General features: G+C 41.0%; 1 protein-coding gene across 7 annotated transcripts in view; it reads left to right on the plus strand.

Annotated features, from left to right (window-relative positions):
- Positions 1-21: 21 nt before the first annotated feature.
- The window catches only part of MEF2A (myocyte enhancer factor 2A), an 81,347-nt gene continuing 59,340 nt past the window's right edge, over positions 22-22,028 (plus strand). For 2 of the 7 annotated variants that reach the window (XM_072933971.1, XM_030281660.4), the window contains exon 1: positions 39-376. The gene's annotated coding sequence lies outside the window, so the exon portion shown is untranslated. Of the gene's footprint in view, positions 377-22,028 lie in introns of all 7 variants that reach the window. The other 5 variants (XM_012578078.5, XM_030281661.4, XM_030281662.4 and 2 more) reach the window with 5 other exon arrangements.

Here is a 22,028-nt window from a genome sequence, read left to right on the forward strand (position 1 = left end):
GCGTGCCGTCACTCTTGGGCGGGTCGGCGGGGCAGGAATGTAGGCCCGGCCGCTCCCCGGCCCAACAAAGTAATCCGGCGATGCTCGGAGCGCGCAGCGCGGCCGTGCCCGTCCCACCGCCCGCCGCGGGGGCACCGCGCCCCTCCCCGCCATCCCCGTTCCGTCCCGCCCCTGCCCGGCGCCGCTGAGCGCCCTCGGCCCCGCCGGAGCTGCGCGGAGAAACGTGCGGAAGGACACCGGAGGAGAGTGTGACAGAAGCTGTAGTTCCGGCCGCGGTCGGGCCTTGTTTCCCAAAAATAGCGCGGCGCGGTATCCGTGCGCCGGTGTCAGTGTCTCCTGAGGAGCCGCGGCGGGAGCGGAGCGAGCGGGAGCGGCGGTGAGCGGGGGGTCCCGGCTCCGCGCGGCCGCGGGGCGGGTTCCCTCAGCCCGGGGCTCGGCCGGGGCCGGGGCTGCGGCCCGTGGGGTGGTGGGAGGGGAAGGGGGAAAGGAAGGAGCGTCCCCCCCCGCCGGCCCCATCCCGCTCTGAGGGAGCGCAGCGGGGGAAGCCGGCGGGGTCCCGCGGTGGGCGAGTTCCCGGGGCCTGCCCAGAACTTCCTGCAGGAGGGGATGGACACCGCTGGGCCGGGCCGGCGGATCTGCCCGGGGAGCGAGGCAGGGTGGGGTGCGCGGCCCTGGAGCGGCCGGGGAGCGGGGAAAGCAGCCTTTGTGCTGGGTGTCGCTGGGGAAGGCGACAGGAAAAGGCTCCCCGGGTGCCCGTCCCTGGAATGCGGCGGCGGGAGCGGCCGCGGGAGAGGGAACGGTGGGTTCGGGAGTTGTGCGCCGCAGGAAGGTGCGCTGGCAATGGCAGTGCCGGGGGAGAAGCGCTCCCGATGCGCGCACCGGAGGGTGCTCTGCCCAGAGGGAGAAGGCTGAAGGTACGGCAGGATTTTGTGTGCAGCGGCAGAAGTCGTGAGGAAAAAGGACTGGTCCACTTCTGACTGGAAAGAATAATTTTTTTAACTTTATGGAGCTGTCTTTTACAATAAATTTTTACTTGCTTTTGAGATGCTAAGCGGCGAGGAGAGTGGAATTGCTCAGAAAAAACTGACCATAGTGCCTTGTTTGACAGGTGATTAATTTCAGAGTTGAGAGATTGGAGTTCTAGGGGTGGGGGGGAAGATAATTTAAGAAGAAGGTTTTTAAAATTATTTAGTGTAAAAACATTGTGTCCCATAGCCATACAACGACTAAAATTATTATGAGCAGTGGGGGAAAGGGGTTTTGGGAAGTACAAAGGAGGAAGGAAAAGGAATAATTTGTAAACAGTAGTAAAGAAAATAAAGTGGTTTGGTATGGAATTGATAATGTAAATGTATTTATCTTAAACCTTTTTCACAGTCTAGGAAATTTTTATCTAACATGAAGAAGGGTGTATACTTTCAACCTTTATTATGTGAACTGTCTACACACAATTATACCTTATGCAAGTTTTTTTTTTATTTTTAGGAACTAGCCAGCTATATTTTGTTAGATAATTCTGGTCTCTTCTTATTGCTATCTGGTATTTAAATACCCATGCAAAAGATGTCAGGGCAACATTCCTGTCATCTACTCTGTCTGTATTTAAAATTATTTTAAGTGCCTTTTACGTGTGAGAATGTAATATTTAGGTTTTTTTCCTCCTATCTCACAGGTGATTTGCATTTGGGGGAGAGGTGTGAAGTTCCTCATTTAGACTATTTTTTTTTCATTGAGGTGCCAGAATATGTGCAAAATGACACGTTATTCAATTACATAATTTAGAAGGATTATAATAAATTATAATAAAGGATGTAATGTCGGTGCTTTTGTTCACTAAAGGGTATAATTATTAAATGATATTTTAAAATTCTATACTTGTTAAGCCAGCAAATCAAAAATAAGAGAATGAACAAATTGTCAAGATATTAAGGGATTATGATGGTGCTATACAGCTGGAGATGGGCCTTTTTTGACTGAGGGCATTTGGTTTGGAATTTCATAAAGAAAATAACCCAGTGCCCTGGTCAGTTGTTTTGCTCCTCCATAATTCTTGCCCACATCTGTAGCTGGGTCCACGTGCAGTGGCAGAGGAGAATCGTCGGTAAATGGGAAGAGTCCCTCAGTGTCAGGGACAGGCTCTACCTCAGGACAACTTTGGTGTACATGAAACTCCTTCTCTCTGCCCCTGGAGCTGATCTAAACCAGTTTGCACATTGCAGCCTTTCTGTGATTTATTTGTGAGCAGACATTTGGAGATGTTGGTGGAAATACATCAGCTTTTTTGCTGTTTGCTTGTCCTGCTCTGTGTTTTCAGTGTGTGTTTTAACCGATGTGGTCACTGCTCACCTCTGAGTGAGTGGTGCCATGGAATGCTTTGCATATGTGCAGATCCCTGGATTTAGATCCCTATAATATGAGTTTCTTTCTCTGTGAAACCACAGATGGAGAAGAAAGCCAACATTGAATTTTATGAACTTAGAGAAATTGAGTCATGTTGGATTAGCACAATGAGGAGGACATGGCTGCACTCAAACTTGAAATAATTCTGGAGAATAAAAGGGCTCATTATGGCAGAAGACTCATCTTATTTAGAAAGCTTTGAGCTGAAGTGTGTGTGGTTCACCTTAAACTGGTTAATGTGGGCAGCGGAGATTTTATGGGTTTATTTTAGAATGTTGGCCACGTTTCTCAGATAACTTGTTGATGTCATTCTGTATATTCTGGGCCCAAGTGCTGCTTCAGAGAGCCTGGAGGCACCACTCTGCTCTGTGAACAATGCCGTGCTACCTTGCCTGCTCTCAGCCATGCCTCCTAACAAAACACAGCTGATTAATTCTCCAGAGTACTGAAAGAAGTGTAGTCTAATGCTGTGTAATGAGCAAATCTGTATTAGTTTGGCAACTTTTTTTCCTAAATAAGGAATCTCTTGCATTAGTTATAACTGTGGTTTGTTATGTCTTGCTTGAGAGAGGTCTGTGGGGTTTAGTTGAATTTTTAAAAGTATGTTTTCTAAAAATTACCATTAACACATTTTACTCGCCTCACCAAATTGTTAATTTTTTATTTTTAAAGGATTAAATATTCTGTATAAACCTTGGCCTTTAGGCCTACTCAGTTCTGACAGCAGCCAGGTTGGTAATGTGTCCAAAGCACTGGGATCTGCTTTTCCTTCTCATTGCAAGAAATCTTCCTTTGAATTAAGTGGAAGATCATGTGGCAATGTATGTGCTTCTTAATGCACAAACCGCTTTAAGTTTTCACATTTATTATGTTGGAAAGACGTTACTTCACATGTGTAATAATGTGTTCTTTAATGGATCAAATGGAACAAAAGTCAGAGTCTCTGTCTGTGATAATATGGGTGAATTTGGTGCTTTTTGTTCAGATTTGATCCCTCCAGCTCTGGTGAAGCAAGCAGGGGATATAAGCACAGCACTCCCTTTTTCCTTGGGTGCCTTCTGTGCACGGCAAGGCCGAGCAGGGATCACCTGAATGGACTTGTCACTGGTACTGAGGTGGTGCTGCTCAGGGGTTTGACTCCTGCTCCTGCCACCGAAATGAATAAAGGCTTTGAAGGTGTGTAATGGTGCAAGGTTTTAATTTAGGTGTCTCAAATTTTAAATCCCCTTGGTTTAAGGTGCACTCACATGTGAAATAACTAAAGGTAGCTGTTTTTTCCCCTGGATGTTTGCAAGGTGGTATGGTGTCTTAGGAAGTTTGGGAGATGACACAAGACTTTCTTTTCACAAGGCTTCTCCCCCAAGTTAGCTTTGCTGGCCTTCCAGTAAAAACTTGAGGAATTTTTTTTTGGACAGCTGATCAAAATGCATTTTAGGTCATTGATGCAATATCCAGTGTACAGAAGAAAATAGTATTAGTGAGAGTTCAGCCCAGCCTGCAGCTGTGTAATATGACAGTTACCCTCCCCCAGCGTGTGCTCTGTGCTGGAGCACCAGCTAATAAATAATGAGCTCGCAGCCTGCAATAATGTATTTTGCTTCTTTTATTTGAAAGTAAGCATCTGATCTAGATTTCTACCTCTGACCACTCCTCTCATCTGGTGCTTTCTTATTTTAACACTTGATCCTTCAAGTTACTGCTTAGGGAGTTGAAAAGAAGAGGAGAAATTTTTTTTTCCACCATATTAAGGCATTGATTTTTAAAAAAAAATCAACTGTATTGTTTTGGCTTCTGTTTAATGGTTCTGCAGGAGTGTTTCTTGATTGCTTTATATTTAATATATAACTTTCTTTAGAAACATAAACCCCTGTACTGTGTACTCTCATTTGCATTTGACAGTAAAAAGGAATTGCTATCTTGCAAGATCCCTCTGTTCCTGAGACTTCACCCCTGCCTGTCCAAGACAATCACCCAATAGGAATATTTTAAGTTATATATGGAATATATATATTTTTTTATTTTCTGATTTTATTCTTAATCTGAGTCTACAGTGAAGGATTAGGAAGGAATTTTATTAGAATAAGGTAGGCTAAATTTTGTGACCAGTCTTTTTTAAAATTGCAGTGCAGGGGAATACAGAACCTTTTCTACAGGAGCATTTTGCTTTTTGTTCCGTGTGTTGTAGCAAGACAAGTGTGCCTCTATGATCAGAAGAAAATACATCCCTCTTAATAAGAGTGTGATTAATTGAATTATTTGTCAGGGAATTAACTACTTTATATTCAAAATGTTAGTGATGCTTAATTAGGTAGGTCTCTCAGTTATATTTGCCTCTGTCCCTGGAGAGCTTTTGAATTCTGGCAAAGTCCTTATGGGCCAACCTGGAAACTTGCAAGTGTGTTCTGCATTGCTCTGTGATTTCACCAGGAGCTACTGAGAATTGTTGCGTGCCTATTTGAAGTGTAGTGAGATACAAAGTAGGTGCTAGGAATTACCAACCAGGCAGAGTCGTGGAAAGGTGCTTGCTGTAGGTGTCTGTGTACCAGGCACTGATGACAAAGCATCTTTTCCTTTTTTTCTAATCAGGAGCGAACTGACTCAGAGAAAAATGTGTCATGGTCAGAGATCACCTAGGAGTGGGTGTGTAGAATGGATGGGTTTGTGCTCGTGATACTTTTATGATGATAATAGAGGTGAAGAAGGATTTTTTCCCATTTATTTCAAATCTCTTTGAGTATTTGTGTAACTCAGTTTTATTTGAAAATCAGATTGCTTCTGACACTGTAATTTAGGATTTCATGGACTGGACTGGTGTTACTTTTATTGTTTGAAAGCTCACCATAGACCTGTGAGAATATGTAAAGCAGATGTGTCATCTGTACCTGCAGTGACACTTGCAGGCTGTGGTCAGGACCAGAGCTGAGGTTTTGTGCCAATATACACAGGCCTGATCTCTTTTTTTTCTGTGATCACTTTGTGTTTGGAAGGTCAAAGGGGTTAAATTATTAAACTTTTCGCTGTATAATTGTGTGAGCATGTCTGTAAATGAGCTGTGCTGGGGCTATGCTGTTACATATTTCTTTCTTGAAGATTGTGGCATACAGAGGTGAGAAACAGAATTCAGAGGAGATTTAGTTTCCTTTATGATATGGAAGAATTACAAACAGTTGTAAGAGAAGAGAGTAAGCGAGAGGTTGAACCTTCAGAGACTCAGATATACACACTTGTCCTAAAGGTGAGGGGTCATAAAGGGCACAACAGACTTGTCTTGGCAGTGTCCATTAGAGAAACCTTTGGAAAGTGTCAGGCTAGTGTGACTTTACACCCTCGGGAAAGTGTCAGGATAATGTGATCCTGTATCACACAAAATCTGCAGGAGTTGAGTCCAAGAGAAGAGACAAAGATGGTAATAGTGTTTTTCCCCTCAGATATCAAAAAAGTGACTATTTTTAAGTGGTTATCTCTCTGCAGATGTTTTGAATTTATGTATTTAATAGACCATCATGTGGAAGACATGTATGCTATAGCTCAGAAGCATTGCATGAGGTTATCAGCATTGGGGACATCTTGTTTTTGGTATCATTCTTTCACAAGCAACTGCCTCTTCCTGATATGACTGCATGCATCCTGTTTTAAAAGCTGTGAGCTGACAAGAATGACTGCTAATAATTTGCTGTATAGAGCAGTTTAAAAATGTTGCTTCTTCCAGTGTGAGCTTTCAAAGAAACGAGTCTTCTGAGAGTGTTTGAGAAAAGGGGATGTTCCATCATCATTGTTCTTTTATTATCTTGTCAGGCACTAAGGGTAATAAACTGAAATTTTCAGAGTTTTTATTTTTCCTTGAAGCTGTTGAAATTATTGTGTAGTGGTATGAGGTTTTAATTAAGTCAGGTGTCTTAAATTTATATTCAGAATCCCCTTGGTTTCAGGGTAAAAAAGGGGAAGTCAGAGGTACAGCACAAGATAAATTTGTTTCACTTGATGCCTACAAAAAAGGAAAAGAAGGAAAAGCACTTTCTGCTAAAATTTTTGAGCCTATAGGCTGTCAAATTATTTTTGTTAGTATGAATTTAATAATACATGTATTTACTTGATTAGTTGGCTTCAGGGATTTGAAGCTTTTTAGTGCAGAAGAATTTCCTCTGAGAGACTTTAATATCCTCCTGTGTTTCTTTTGAGTGTTGGGTTTTTTTTATGTTTTGTCTTCTTGTCCTCCTTATCTTTGTTCATGGCATTCCAAATGGTGGTGTCTTAACTTTTTGTCACTCTGAAATGTCTGTGAAGATCTTTGAGAGATGTTGGGCTATAAAAAAGTGCCAGCAGTAAAAGTATTAATGGTTTCCATTAGGAAGCACTAAATTAGAACTCCTTCTTCAGGGGAAAGAGACAAAATCGTGGATGGCTGAAGAGAGATGTGGTCGGTTGATGGAAGCAAGAATTTGCTGAATATTGGAGATATGGAATATGGGTGATTTGCAGAAGTTGTAATTATGAACACAAATGCCCTGAAAATTCCTGAGGAGCATGTGGAACATGTAATGGCTTTGGATGTCATAGAATAATAATGAGTTTTAAATAGGTGTGAGACATTTAAGATGACTCTCCAGGCTTTATCTTTGAGATGAAATTTGAGGATGGCAAAACAAGAATTATTGTAATTGATATTTTTTTTTCCCCTAAGAAAAGGAAAAAGCTAACAGTTAGTGTTTCTATTCATCACTGCTAATTTAGTATCTTCAAGAAGTTCGTAAAATGTGGTGTTGAAATGATTGGAAATTCTGGATTTTAAAACACAATGTTCCTGACTATTGGAGTAATTTAAGTGCTGTATGCAAAATAGGAGGAAAGTACCTTAAAAGACTAACGGTTTGCTCAGGAGGTGAAACAGGGTAATGGGAGAGTTGCAAATTTCAAATGCTGTCCCTGTCATGGCATTCTGGTGACTCCCGGTTGATTTTTTCCCCTAGGCTTATCTCCAGAGCAGACTTGGGTTCCCGGTGGAATGAACGTAACCTGATAATCCCCCTGTTACCCCCAGGCTGCTTCCAGTAAATCTTCCCGCAGATGCCCTCGCTGGGAGGCGGCTGTGCCTCAGTGGGTTGCAGTCCCTTGTGCCTCTGCCTGTCGTTTTCCCCTTGTGTTTTGCTGAGGAGTTGCACTCCTGTCCTGTCCTAGTGGTGACATCCTTGCTTTTACAGTTCTCTGCTGAGGCGCCCTGAACCAGCCCGTGCACCCCGTTGCTGTCACACACATATTTACAACGAGCACAAGGGCCTTATGTAAAACCTGCACCAGATTCCACCAGGAAGTGACAGAGTCATTCCCTTGAGAAGCTGCGATGGCAGAGGGGATCGGAAGGTTCCTACAAAGAGACTCGAGTAACAGCTGCTTTTCTTTCAAGGCTGAGGGAAGGAGTTGCCCCGGGTGAGGAGTTGTGCTCGGAGCCCGTCCGGAGCCCCCGCAGCTCCCTCTGGTGATCCCGGCGTGCCCGTGCAGCCCCGGGGCTTGGCCGAGCCTCCATGGCCGAGCCATCAGCTCCTGCCCCGGCGGTGGAGAAACGCTGCACAGCGAGCCGAGGCTGCAGCCAGCCTGCTGGTACTCTTGGGTGCCATTGGGTTTTGCTGCCTTTTTGTTTTATTCTTTTCACCATCTAATTTCTGTCTCGGGGGAGATGGAAGTCATTAAAGGATCTGTAGACTGTCCTGTTAACATTGGCTCTAGGCGAGCAGAACCAGTGTGATTGCATGAGATAAAAGGATTCCAGCTCCATGGCTGGGTTGCTGAGGAGCAAGTGAGGCATGGTATGGGGAAGAAGGAAGAACAAAGAAGTGTGTATATGAAAATTTTTATTCTGTGTTCTGTAGCCCATTTCATTTATGTTATTAAAATATGGAGAAATGGTAGAAGTAAATTTAAAAATAGTCTGAACTGTAATAGTAAAGAAGTGACTTTGCAAGTAATAAAACCTTGAGAATTTCCATTTCCCTTATTTTCCAACTCTTCTGCTATTCCATGATCATTTAGAGTATCCCCTCTTTTCAGTGTGCTTCTCTTCAGTTCTCCAAATAGCTTAAATGTGTGCCGGCTGTGGCCAGGCTGAGCACGGTGCCTGCTGACTGCCCCAGCATCGCGCAGGACCTGCTGCCTCTGGTCACTGCAGGGCACTGCTCTGCCCAGGGCTTCTCTGCAAATGTCAGGTCAAAAATTCTGCAGCACTTCTAGGAAATCTCAAAAATAATCGATGCATTTGCTATAGCACTTGGTTGAAACTGGTCAATATAATCAGAAGCTGTTAATGAGGGAGAATAGACTGTGGTCAAGTAAACCTCATTTTATTAAAAAAGTAAGTTATAAAGCTGTGAAAATAGTTCTATCTTCAGGGTTTAATGCCATCGTTGATAATGCTCTAGTCTAATATCAGCAAGCTATTATTTTCTTAAGTGTTTTTATTTAATTTTATTAAACTAAATCTTAAAGTTAGGGTGATTTAAAACTGCATTCAGTTTCTTAATTTGCTTTGCTTTTAATGTCTTTGATTTGCTCTAAATATCATGTTAGGCTGGAATTCATTTGTTCAGCAAAATAAATGGATCTTCATTTTGATGAGGCCTGCTTGTAACTGTATGGGAAGATAGTTGGAATTTCTTCATTGTGTCTTCCTATCTTCTTAAGATACATAAATAAATTTATCTAAAACCCCCACCTGGCCTCCTCTCCCATGTGATGCTCATACTTGTGTTTTATGTAGGACTTTCTGGATCAAAATTTTTAAACAACTTTTTTTTTTAAGGGCCGAATTGTTCTGTAATAAAGCCTATAACAATATTGTTGGGTACTGGCTGAGTAGTTCTCAAAAGAAATTTTTACCTACTTTTCGGTTATTTAGTTCTTGAATAAAATGTTAATGAGAAGATGATCTGATAAACTGCTTGAAAACTTTCTGTACAACAAACTCCTAGTCGAGGATTTTCCTTCAGATCTGTTTGTTTTAAGGCACCTAAGTTGGTTTTTCTAGCTCTCTTGCATGCATGTAGATAATGCCTACAAGCAAACCACAAAGGTCTCGGTGTGTTGTTTTTCTAAGTCTTGTATGACTAATTTTCTGAATGTGTAAGGAGCAACAGCCTTTCGTGTGAAGTTCTTTTTGTGCTTGTTACCACTGTAGAAGCAGGAGAAAGTAAGCACAGCCTAAAATTCAGAGTTGCAATCTGACAAGGAGTCCTCCAGGCTTATCTGGAAGAGTTGAGATCACAGTTCTTGCTTCTGTCTTACCTGTGCCTCTCTGCTTTTAATTCTTTGTGGTCTCCTCTGCTTAGTCTTAGTGGCTTACAAGATTTTTCAGTGGCATAATTAGCTTATCTTAAAATAGTCTGATCTGGTGGCGGTATTGGGACTGACGGGACAGTCAGCCCAGCCCCAGTCACATGCAGGCAACCACGGAGATGTGTCAGTGTTTGGGCCACTCCGCAGGAAGGGAGGAGTAGGTGAAAATCTTTTGAAGATATAAGTGGACCTTGAACATGAATGGTTTAGCTCACCTGTGCTAAGATTTGCACATGCTTTCCTTCAGGAATTTGGCAGCAGCCTGATAAAGTAGCTAGAAAGCAGCTTCTCCTTGGTTTCAACCAAGATGCAAGTGGAATGGAAGCAAAAAAATTAAATTCCAGTTCCTTTCCTTGTGTTCTTTTTTATATTTGTAGCTTTAGTGTCTGGCTCTGTTTATCAGCCCCCACACTTCAGAGAGAGTGAGCCTCATCTTACCTCAAATGCCTTGGTTCAAACTTACCAGTGTTTCAGGTCTGAGACCTTTAAGGTTTGGAGTGTCCGACCATTAACATTTATACTTCCTTGAGACTATCTCTGGGTTTCATACTTTCTATAATTGTCTTGTCTTCTGTCTTCATTTCCATCTCTCTAGACAAATACAAATTTAGACAAGGGCACAAATGCATGTGTTAATGAAGATTGTTGTAGGTACACCAGTTCTGAGGGTTAAACTCTGCATTTAAAATGTCTTTCTTGGAAAAGCTGCTGCTGCAGTTGCTATTGTGGTTGCTACAATCTTGAACAAGGGATTAGAATACTTTTTGTTTCTGGTTACTATGCAGGGAAAGGAACTTGATCTACAGTACATTCAGGATATTGCTTGTGATGTGACTTATTTTGTATTTTCTGAGAGCTGTCCCTTTTGTTAGATTTCAATAGAAGAGTACTTTTTCTGAAGTTCATAGACTCCCTAAATTTATGTGCCATTACTATGCTTTTTTTATTGATTAAAAATGGATTTCGGCATTTCACAACTCACTATTTGTTGAAATAGTGGCTCGTGCTAGGGCACTCCAATACTGGCTGGTCTTGACTTCAGGAAGAAAATTTAGTGCTATTATTTCAATGTGTAAAATGCTTTTTAGGGAAGGCTTGTTCTCTTTGGCTTGATACCTGTTCATTCTGGAGTCCAATGAAACTTGCATGTTTATGCTTTTAGGTTCTGCATTTTCATCTCTCAAACCCTGCAGAACAATCTAGTATGAGATGCTTTTGTTACATTTGAGTTGCAGACCTTCATTGAAAAACTGATTTGGACTCTGCAAGACATAGTTAAAAACAAATTCTTCTGGTAACATTTGAGTTCTGCTTCCAAGTGGATTTGATGTACTGCCCCCATGCAGGAAGTGAGAAAAGGAGTTTTAACTGTACATTAATGTCTTGCATATGCTGCAGTGTTCCTTGAGCTCTTCCTGTAAATGGCTGTAGCCAGGCAAGTCCTCTGTGTAGTTTAATGTTTAACTCTGGTTTTATTTTGTTGCTATCGCTGGTGCCTTATGCATGCAGACAGATTGCACTATAACTGAGGCTGGGAGAGGGAACTTGTCTCGCTTCCTGTTTAAGCTTGGTCTAGGCATGATTTTAGTGTGGTGTAGTTTGTTACTAAAAATTTAGTAACAAATACTTTACAAGGTCCACTTATTCCAGTGAAACTTCCTAGAGTACTTCAGATACAGTCAGCTTCCAGTGGGGTTTGGGACATTTCTTGAAATGCTTGATTCTTTGTGTTGTGTGTATGGGAGTTTTTTTTTTTTTCTTTTTTTTTTTTTTTTTCTTTTTTTCCCTGGTTTCTCCGACATTCATTAACTGTGCTTACAATGAGTTTTCAGTGAATTAGTGTCAATGTTCCAGTGAAATCCTTGGCTGTACCAATGACGTAAGTGATGGAGATCTTTTTCTGGAATTCTTTCTACTGTCTCCTTGTGTCTGTTAGACCTATTTAGATGAAAATGCTGTAGGCCAATGGCATTGCCTTGTGTGCTTGTTCCCTGCTATAATACTAATGTTTATGTCTTAGAGGTATTAGTAGAGAGATTATTAGGAGGGGAAGTCTAGCACAGAAAAGCTTCCTGTGGATGACTTGCAGTAGTGGTGAATTCTGACAGGGTTCCCATGGTAGTGAATGTGTTTTCTTTAATACACATTACTCAGATCTTGCTATTGTCTTCTTTATAATACAGTGTGGTGGCTGTATTATTGTCAATACACAAGTTGCCTTAGCAAAACCTTTTGAAGCGCTGTAAAAAAATACATGAATCCATGTTTGGCAAAAAATGCTGAAGGGTTTTAATGGTTCCTGAGTGTGTAGGGAACAGTCTTTTTCTCCTTTTGGCAATCCCATGAACTTTTGAATCCAAGTCTTTGTCTCCTTCTCCTCTGCTGTATTCCCATACAAAATTAAATAATTTAACTTTCATTTTAGCAATAGGAGACAATTTGAGCATAATTAAAGCAATGTATCTGTCTAAATGAGTGATACCTAATTGGATTAGCATTGTTTAGAGCACATGTGTGCAGTCATTCTTTGTGAATCTGTACATTTCTCTTTTAGATCTGCAATAAATATTGACGTCTCGCTGTTCAATCTAATGAACGTAGCTTTCGATTTACACTTTGATTGCCACTCTCAACTTCAGTGGGTTGAGATGCTGTTCTGCAATTTCTGGTTTCAGCCTTCATACTGCCTGGGGTTCATGCTCTGCCTGTGGGGAGAGGCACTCGATCTGGAGATGCTCAGAGTTGTTTGGAGAATGAGGAATTATAATAGCCATACCATTTTAAGAAATTTAAAAAAAAAGTGTTTCTGTGTTCTAGTGCCCTTTTGCTAGTCTCAAGCAGTTTATGTATGAAATCTCCTAACTAGATCCTTCACCCACATCTGAGGTCTGTGCATCCCATAAACAGGCTGTGCCTATTTTTGCTGCACAGGACCTTCCTGGGCTTATCTTAATAACACTGTCATTTGAAAGACTTGGCAGAGCACTATACTGAAGAGGAATACAATAGGAAAAATATTACTCATTAGATCTGTTTTCTGGATTAGTCCAAATTTGGGGAAATAGTCTGTTCAGTTAGAATTCCTCAGATCCCCTCTTAGATCAACAATAAAGCCCTGTTTTGATAAATGTAAATAGGTAAATATATACAGGACACCTTTAAACTCATTTAATGTACCTGTACCAGTCAGTGGCATGTTAGGATAGCACACAGGAAGAATTTAGCTCATTATCCTACTGCTTGAAAATCCATCATTTCACAAAATGCTCGTTAGTTGTAGCACCTAAATGGGGCAAACCTGTTTCTTAATGAAGAACATGTTTTTAGTGTCATATTTGTCATCATTAAGGCTTTGGGAAACTGGGTTAATGTGTTCAGTTGTGATTATGCACTAGCAAGATGTGGATGGCAGTGCACCTGCTTTTTGAGGTGGATACATTTTCTCACGTGGTCTCGTGTGGTTTGTAGCTGTGAATTCCTGTCTCAGCTCTTCTTTACATCTTTAGTGGAACAGTGCTGAAATTATTTGATGTGTTCCAGTAAGGCAAATGACAGCACCCACCAACTTTTACTCTTTTTCCATTTGCTTCTTTATTAGATGTGTTTTGGTCATTTTTTGTTGTGAGAACATACTAATGTTTTTGATATAGCAAGTGTTACTGCGTGAAATGCCTTCAAATGTAGATTAATGTGACAAATTTAAATCAGTCATCCTTTTAAAAACCGAAATCTTGTTTATGTATTTAATTTAGGTGATTAAACTACAATGAAGCTTGTGGCTTTCGGTAAAACTTGCAGTTCCAAAACTTGTCTGTGGTCTAGATTGATGTCTCTGTTCTAAGAAAGATTTGGCTCAGATGGCCTTCAACAAATCGGGAAAACTGAGGGATGTAACAATTTAATTTAATTTTGGTATTTGTGCATGACAGAGGCTTCTGAAGTGCCCAGCATACAGGTCTTGGGGTGTGGTAATGGTTGGATGATGATGGTGGCAGTTTCTGACTGTTGTAATTTGACCTGACCAAATGGGTGCCTGACTCTGAGAGCTTTAACTGAGGACTGTATTCTGCCAAATATTATTTCCATCAGCTCTTGCTGTTTATAAATATGGAAGATAAAAGATTAGAAATAATTTTCTAGTGCAAATGCTGTGTTTTAGCATTTGTTTTCAGTTCTCTAGTTGATATCTCTAGGTTAAATTAAAAGTGCAAATTGTGACCTGGAAGACCTCGGTGCCTCAAACTTGCCTGCTAATCAATTAGATTAGCAGCACCTTACTTCATTGGTAGACCTTGCCTTGTCTTGAGTATTTTTGCCATTGAGAAAATTTAAGATTGGTGCCTTGCCTTTGAAATAGTGGATTTCTTGCTGCCTCTGTGCAAATGCCTTAATCTGCATCTCCCTGCCTGGCTGCAGTTGGACAATTTCGAGCTCTGTCCTGTGTCAGTGTGACAGGGCAGGAGTAGGGGAGGTGTGGTGTGATGTGTGACTTGGCTAAAAGCAAGTGCTGTGAGCAGCTGAAGCTGTGTTGCCTGTGACTTTTGGTGTGATGATCTGGATGAGTGAATATGTCAGATTTCAGCTGTTTATTCTCTATATTTTTTTTTTTTTTTGATAGTTGCAAATAAACACAAAGTATTTCCACCACACCCCCTTCTGTTTTCTCTGCTATTTTTTTGAGCATTCTTTCATTTCACTTCCTGGTGGGTAGATGGCGAGTTCTCTGGCAGGTTTATCTATTAAAGTGCTGGTGTATTTTCTCCTGGGAAAGCAAGTGTTGTGGATTCTACTCCTGGCAAGTATATCTTCTTTTACCTTTCTTAATATCCTCATTTCCGGTATGTCTTTCAGTGTTTCCATGAGTACAGTTCTACATCTGTCAGCTGGGTATGTTGCATTAACAGATTTTTGTTTCTTCTTTTCACCTGGGGTCTTGAAAAGCAGATGCTCCGAAACTGACTGATTAGGTGCCAACACTTTTGGAGAAATAAAACAATTATTATCTGATCTGAAAGTCAGAGCATCTGCATAGTTTTACATTATGCAAGCTCTGCTTTCGTTGATAATTGTGTTGGATAGGTTTTGATTTCTGCCTGTTGTTGATGGGTTTTGTTTGCTTCTGAAGAGTAACCTGTAGCGCTTCACAGCTGCAGATAATTTAATTCCAAGTCCTTCACCAAGGTCAGTGGGGTTTTTTGTGCTTTGTACAATATTGAGCACTTATTTTTCTTAGTCAAAACTTGTTGCATGTGATATGTAAGATTGTGAAGCACCTTTATATTATTTGCTTACAGAAGAAACACTGTTTATTCCGTTTTTACTGTATTGATAAAAATTGGAAGCTGCTTTTTAATTGTGCAGTCAGAAGCGTTCTTTAAAAAGATGAAAAATACGTTTTCTGTAGACAAGTTGTATCTGTAGATTCCAATTCCTAGTTTTGTCTTTGTATGGAAGTTTACTGGTTCAGTTATTTAATGACTTTTCTGTAGGTTTTTTTTATCAGCGCAGCTCTTGGTTTTAGTTCTGTGTGTTCTTTTTGTGAAAGGAATCCAGTGTATGTGTGAGTTATTGAATACTCCTGGTGTGCTGGGACTTGTGTTGTGCTCTTCTTCAGTGCTGGAACTTTGCTAATAGCAGGTCAGAATTGTTTGCACCTCTTAAGTCATCAATGTGAAAAAATACCAAATAAGATGTAATGAAAAAATGGGTTCAGCTCTGATTCAGATAGGAAAGGGATGGCTTAAATATTCGAGCAGTAACAAGTCAAATGCCAAGATTGGAAATGATAATTCAGCCAGGCTCACGTTTGTGACAGCTCTGCAGAGGTGAAGAATGCTTCTTGAGGGGGATTTTTTTCTTTCCTCTTCGCAGCGACAGCTTCTGTGCTCCCCTGGGTTGGGGGGTGGGGAGCTCTTCCAGCAGCTGCACAGAAACCTGTAAGTGCAAGGATGGCCCAGATTCGATGTTGGAGCTTCGGGCAGAGTTCTGATGTGTGTTAGCACTTGGTCCGTGTGACTGTTTGACCAGATAAAGGCTCTCAATCATGTGCTAATTTGTGGCACTAAATGAATACATATTCTGTGTGTAGCTAATAGAAGTGTTTCTCCTGCTAAAAGAATAACCCCCCCTCCTATACTAGAAATGATTTTGTGCCTCCAACATGGTGCTGTAGAGCAGAAGTTCTAATGTCAAAACGAAACCTGGTCAAGATATCAGGACCATGCTGCAGTCATTTTATAGTTTGGTGCTTAACCTTTGGGTGACTAAAATTAAAAGTGTTATAATAATTTCCTTCTGTAAAAATGTGGTATGCTGTATCTTTCTGTCAGTGTATTATTTGATAAATGCTGGTGTGCTCTGCAGAGTAATTAAGGGAGGACTGAATAATGAGCTAGTTTAGAGTATCATCTGCTCAAAATCCAGACACAGCTCTACCTTTGCCTCTCCCTGTTCTCTTGGTATGCCCATGCAGATCCTTATTGTGGGTAAGCTGGTACCTGCTGGTAGTTCTGTCTGGTTTCCAGCTGTCCCCACCAATGGAAAGGGAAGACCAATGAAGGATGAACCATCTCCCAGAATTGCTGTTTAGAGGAGCAGTGTCAGGATGTGCTTCTGGGTTGCAGCAAACACGCAGTTGCAGCTAAAGTAGGTCTGTGAGAATTTTCACCTACCCCCTGTGGATATGGTTGCAGTAGAGAAGCAACAGTCCAGGATTTTTATGTGGGCTAGTTGCCTAAATATTTACCAAAGGTCTGTATGATTCCCTCTGCCTCCAACAGCAGCTGAAGCTTGTTGTGATTACCCCCCTACTCATAAGTGTTTGAGTTAGGCTTTCCTCTGTGCTTGGGAAAAGAAAAGGATTCAGGCATATTCCTCCAGCTTAATACAGATAACCTCTCTTGACCCTGGTGATCAAGTCTGTTCCCCTTTTATCTTTGCATTCTCCAAGGCACCAATCTGAAGCCATGAAACAATAATCCTGTGTTGGTCTAGAGGCTGTGAGAAGAGTTTGCCTTCTTTTTCCCATTATGCTGGCATTCTCTGCAGTGGTGTCTTCTTGTAGTATGACATTAAAGCATTGTAACAGAGGATGATGAAATATTTTTAGGGTGTGCTCCATTAATTTTGACAACTCAGATTTGTTTGTGCTTTTTGTATGCCAGTGTGTGTATTTCTAGACATGTCAATATATATGTAGAGACAATATGTGGGATTTTTTAATATGTCACTGTCTTTTATGGAGAACATCTGCTCTGAAATTGTTACAACAATATGCAATGATGCTTATTTAAAATGTGTTCTAGCAGTTACTGTGTATCCAGGCAGTTTAATAAACCAGTGAAAGATTTCAAATGTAATTGAATACCCTACCCAGTTAATGATACTTAGTGTTTGGAATTTCATCAATCTTAACATGTCACATATTTTAGACTATAATTGTGTGACCTTTTCCTTAAATTTTCATAGCAAAAGACAATGACAAAGCCATTAGCTTTGGAGTTTTGAATCTGAAAAATTCATAATATAGATAACATGAATGCAAGGCTTGCATGTGTGTGTTAAAATAGTAAATGGGTTAAAGTAGCACAGGCATACTTTGTACTGTCTTGGCATAGTTTTCCCCTTCAGATGGTAGTTTGGAATGTGAAGCCTCTTCCTATATGTGCTGGAGCAGAGCTAAACTCTAATGTCACTTACAGGAGAAATTTAATACAAGCAGCTTGTGCAGAACTGACCTGCTGCCATGGTAGCATGTAATATATTTAGCATGCATGTGTCTAGTAACTATGTGATCTTATACAAGTGAATAAAACAGAGAAGCTCTCAAAAGTTAACATTTCTCTGAATGTTTTCAGAGTTCTGTTCATTAAATAAAATGTTATCAAACTATTTAAAGAGACTCAGTTTGTCACTGGGATGTAACCAACTCGGAATTTGGAATGCTGCAGCAATGTCTCTGCCTATCAGTATGGGAGAGATAGAATTCCAAAGTAATTAGATTTTTTAAAATCCATCATAATTTTTGGACTGTTTTATTTGGGTGGTTTTGGCTGTTACAGTTCAGTTTTCTGCTGCCATGATGACCAAAGATTAAATTTTAAATGAAATCTGAAAATAGTAATCTGATCCTCAGGTACTTAATCTTTAAGAAAACCCTCAGTTGTAAATTTTGGCAGTGCTGTGATATTGTCAGAATGTCTTGGTATCATCTGTGCTTAAAAGCTAAAGTGTCACTTACATGCCTTCTGCAGATTTACCAGGACACCATTTGGGAGATGATAAGCAGGGAAGAGTGGCACACATAAGTCCTCTATCAAGACAACGTTAAAAAGTGGATAATCCCTTTAATGGACTATAATCTCGCTTATGCAAAATCCTAATAAAATTTAGTATTTTCCCTGCTGATTTGTTGCAGCAAGTGTGATGTTGATTTACAGTTTAGGGTTTTTTGATGTCTTGTGCTGAGCAGAATGAGGTGATTTGCTCATTGTCCCCTGTAGTGTTGCACAATCCCATTTCCCTGTGGTAGCAGCGTGGTTCTTGCACAGCAGCTGTGGGCCCAGGTGAGTAGAAATGTCCTGGGCTGGACCAAGCAGCAGAGTGGAGCTTTAATGCTGAATGTGGGACATGGTAATTCTACCAACGCATTGCTAAAGGATTTCCTTAGTCTCAGGCTTGCATGACTGTGTTCCTTAAGCTGGAGGATTCAAGTGGGTTCTGAATGCTTTGGGAGCTCCTTCCCTTCCCAGGCTGGGTGGTGCCACGTCCTGCCAGTGAGGCTTGCCTCAAAGCAGAGGGGTGAAGGCTTCCACCTTCCTCCAGCTGTGATTTTAACATACCTCTTCCAGCTATCAGCTTTTTCCATATCTTCCTGTTGAGAAGTCCATGTAGGCACTTCCTTCTGCATAATTTATTGTTTGGATTTTGGGTTTTTATTGTATTCTAGATACACTGTCAGTATGGACCAGTGAACTCCATCAAAGATTGAAGATACTTTCTGTTGATTTCTGCAGTTTTGGTAGATACTGCATTTGCAGAAAAATTGCAAGGAAGCAAAGTAGATTTTGTGTACTTCAAGGATACACATAGTAAAGTAGCATTAAAATGTTTTAAACATAATAGAGAATTAAAATTTATTCCATAAAGCATCCATTATGTACCTTAGCATTCCTCCTGCCCTGGAGGGTGTAGCTGTGTTGGAAGCTTTGGCTGGTCTTTCTAAGAGGTTCAAAATATCAACAGTGTTGCTGCACAAGCTCCTGAGTTAACGCGATATGAAAACAACAAGGTCCCTTTAGAGTTCCCCTTTTTTATTTTTCCATAGCAACCTGCGTCTGAGACTCTGCAGAACTACCAGTGCAAACTCAGGCCTCTAGCAAAAGCTGCAGCCTCTTTCTGGTGGGTTAGTCAGTGCTATTGACAAATATTTCTTTGGTTTCATGATAGACTTTTCCTTTCCTTGTGGCTGTTCTAAATTTTTTTACAAGAACTGAGTCTTGTGCTTAATTGATTTAATTTTCAGAAGGCCAGAGAATATCATGTGCATCCTTGAAAGACCTTCGCCTAAGGTGAAATCCTCAAAAGTGAATGAAAATCAGTTTCTTTTTAATGCCTGCTTGAATCTACTAAATTGAAAACGCTAGGTCTGTGTCTTTGTTCTGTGCTATGTGGCATCAAATTAGATAAAATGTTGCAGACAAACTTAGTGTTAACTCTTTCTGCTGCTGTGCTCTGTCACACTTCTGCTTTTGAGGACCTGCTGTTCCCTTTACTGCCTTTCTTCCAGCTGTGCATGGTGAGCATTTCCCCCGAAGGAACTGGACTCACTCAAAAAAAGCACAAAGCACTGAGACTTAAGAGCATCACTCCTCTGTATGGGAATTTTAAGGGGATACTGCCATCCTGTTCAGGAATATTGTGGCTTCTGTTCCACCTAGGCAAGGACACCTGTTTGACTGAAAGGAGATTTTTGAATTAGAGGATTCACTAAATAACTCTTCCTTTCCATGCCCAAGCTGACATCTTGCAGCTAATGCAGATGGAACGATTTGGCAGCACTAGGGTGTGAGAGCAGAACTCTTGGTTTACTCTGTCTAAACCAAAGCTCAGTGCTGCTTTAAATGTTGTTATTCCTGTGCAATGGATCTGGTTCATGCATGCAGATCTCTTCCCGAACTGTGCAGTGATGGTGGCCTTAAGATTTTATGTAGTGCTGTTTCTTTTGTGGAATACTAAAGGGTTTGTGTTATTTTGGGTAAGTGAAGCTTACAAAGGGGAGTGCCTGCCACCTCTAAAGGCTTGCTGAGGTTGTTAATCAAGTATTACCATCAAAATGAAGTACATTCAGTGGTAGACAAAGAGGAAGGAAATCTACCAGAAGCTAGGAGGAAGAATCTCCACAAGTGTTGGTTGATGTAACATGTTAAGAGTGGTATCTGCTAGAAATACAGGGTAAGCTTGTTTTGATTCCTATCTTCCTTTGAAAGTAGGCAAATGTTTATAGTGTGGAGAATGTCTCCGCCCCTCCCTCCGTGTGCTGGAGAAAATGATGACACTGGATGTTGGTGAATTCTTACAAATCTAAACATAGCCCATAATCATAGGTGTGTCTGTGCAGGGGTAAAAGTGTATGAGCTCCAGATGAAGTCATAAGATCAAGTTTTGAGGACTGAGTCCAACTCAGTGCTCAGCCTTCTGGGTTATACTAAGAAGTCTTTGTTTCAAATCTCAGTTTAGAAATCTGTTAACTTGGCAGCAGGATGGAGTCTGCTAAAAAACCAACTAGCAATCTGTAGTTTGTCTGAATGCAGGGAGTGAATTGCTGGAAAAATCCCTTTCTCCCAGTGGGAAGACAGAATTTTGTAGTCACAGCGTTTTGTTTTCAATTTTCTTTAAGTTGAATGCATTTCTGAATGCAATTTCTTACAGTTTCTATAATCCTGCTTCAAAGTAGAGGGTACGAGGTGAGAATTGAGGGAAAAGTAGAACTCAGTCATCAATACAGTTTCCTAATTAAAATCCACTTCACTAATTCCAATTCTCATGAGCTGTCAGAACTATCTTGTATTTTGGCATACGGTTGTTCCAGTGTTTGCTCTGAGTTGGCTGTTTAGTTTTTATTAAGCAATGTGTGGCCTCATGTGCAAGACTTGCAAAGCATCACCAGAGAGCAGGACAGGATGGAACTGGATGCTGGAAGCTTCTTGCAGTATGATTTGTAGCCAGTTAAAACTTTGTTGCTGACTGTCTGTGTTGCAGTGAGGAGATGGAGGTTCTCAGGGTGGTATAGAAATGCAGGTATGTTCAAAGGCACACCAGTATTGGAGGGGAAAACACATTTTCAATCCAGGCTAGAGCAGCAATAATGGAGCTGAAGAGGCCCTGGGTGTGCTGTCCCTTGCCGGCTGGGTCTTTGCTGAGGCAGGTGAAATTGGAGAGCAGAGCACTGCTATCTGCTGTTTGCCAGCTTGCTGTCAATATTTATTGCTTCAGCTGCTGCAAGGCTTCCAGTCAGCATGTGAGAGAGAAATGCTTTAATGTCCTGAAGGCCCAGAGTACTCAACAATGAAGTTTTTTTTAAGAGGAGTTAGGATTTCTTGCAGGTGCAGGAATGTTTCTCAGGAAGTTCTTGAAAGCTGTTTATAAACTGTGTCAATTTGCCGTGGGTTACTTTTTGTTCATTTAATGCCATATAATCATGTTCACAGGTTAGTTATGTAGAATGAATAAAATGAGATAATGTAAAATAAATAAGTTAGCATCTGGTTCTAGTATACAGAATCCACTTTAATAAATGTATTTAATATCTAGTACCTGAGTGGGCATTCTCCCCCCCAGATAAAGAAGCATATAGGGTTTTTCAGAAAGACAAAATTCCATATCTTACAAGAAAGAAAAGATTGCAGATGCTTTCATGTGTGCTCTGATGATACTGGTAGATAAATGAAAATAATTTCTGTGTCTAAATGAGTTTGTCACTTCACATGAGGGGTTCAACACCAGCTGGATCTCACTTCTCCTGCTCATGGGTTGACTGAGGTGTGTGAACTTACACATTGCATACTCTGAGCTACCAGGACTAGAGGCAGCATCCAGGTTTTATGGTGGAATGCAGCTGCTCTTAACCACAATACACGTTCAAGAAGTCATTCACAACTAACTGCTTTGTATTTGCTTTGCAATTCAAATAAAGTTCCTAAGGGCACTTGCTAGGGTTCTGTCAGGGATGAAGAAGGCAGCATAGATGGAAGGGACCCAGCAGTGTGTGGGAAATACACTGTTTTGTGTACGTTCTGAGCAGGTTT

This window comes from Taeniopygia guttata, chromosome 10 (genome assembly GCF_048771995.1).
Source record: "Taeniopygia guttata chromosome 10, bTaeGut7.mat, whole genome shotgun sequence".
NCBI classification, from domain to species: Eukaryota; Metazoa; Chordata; class Aves; order Passeriformes; family Estrildidae; genus Taeniopygia; species Taeniopygia guttata.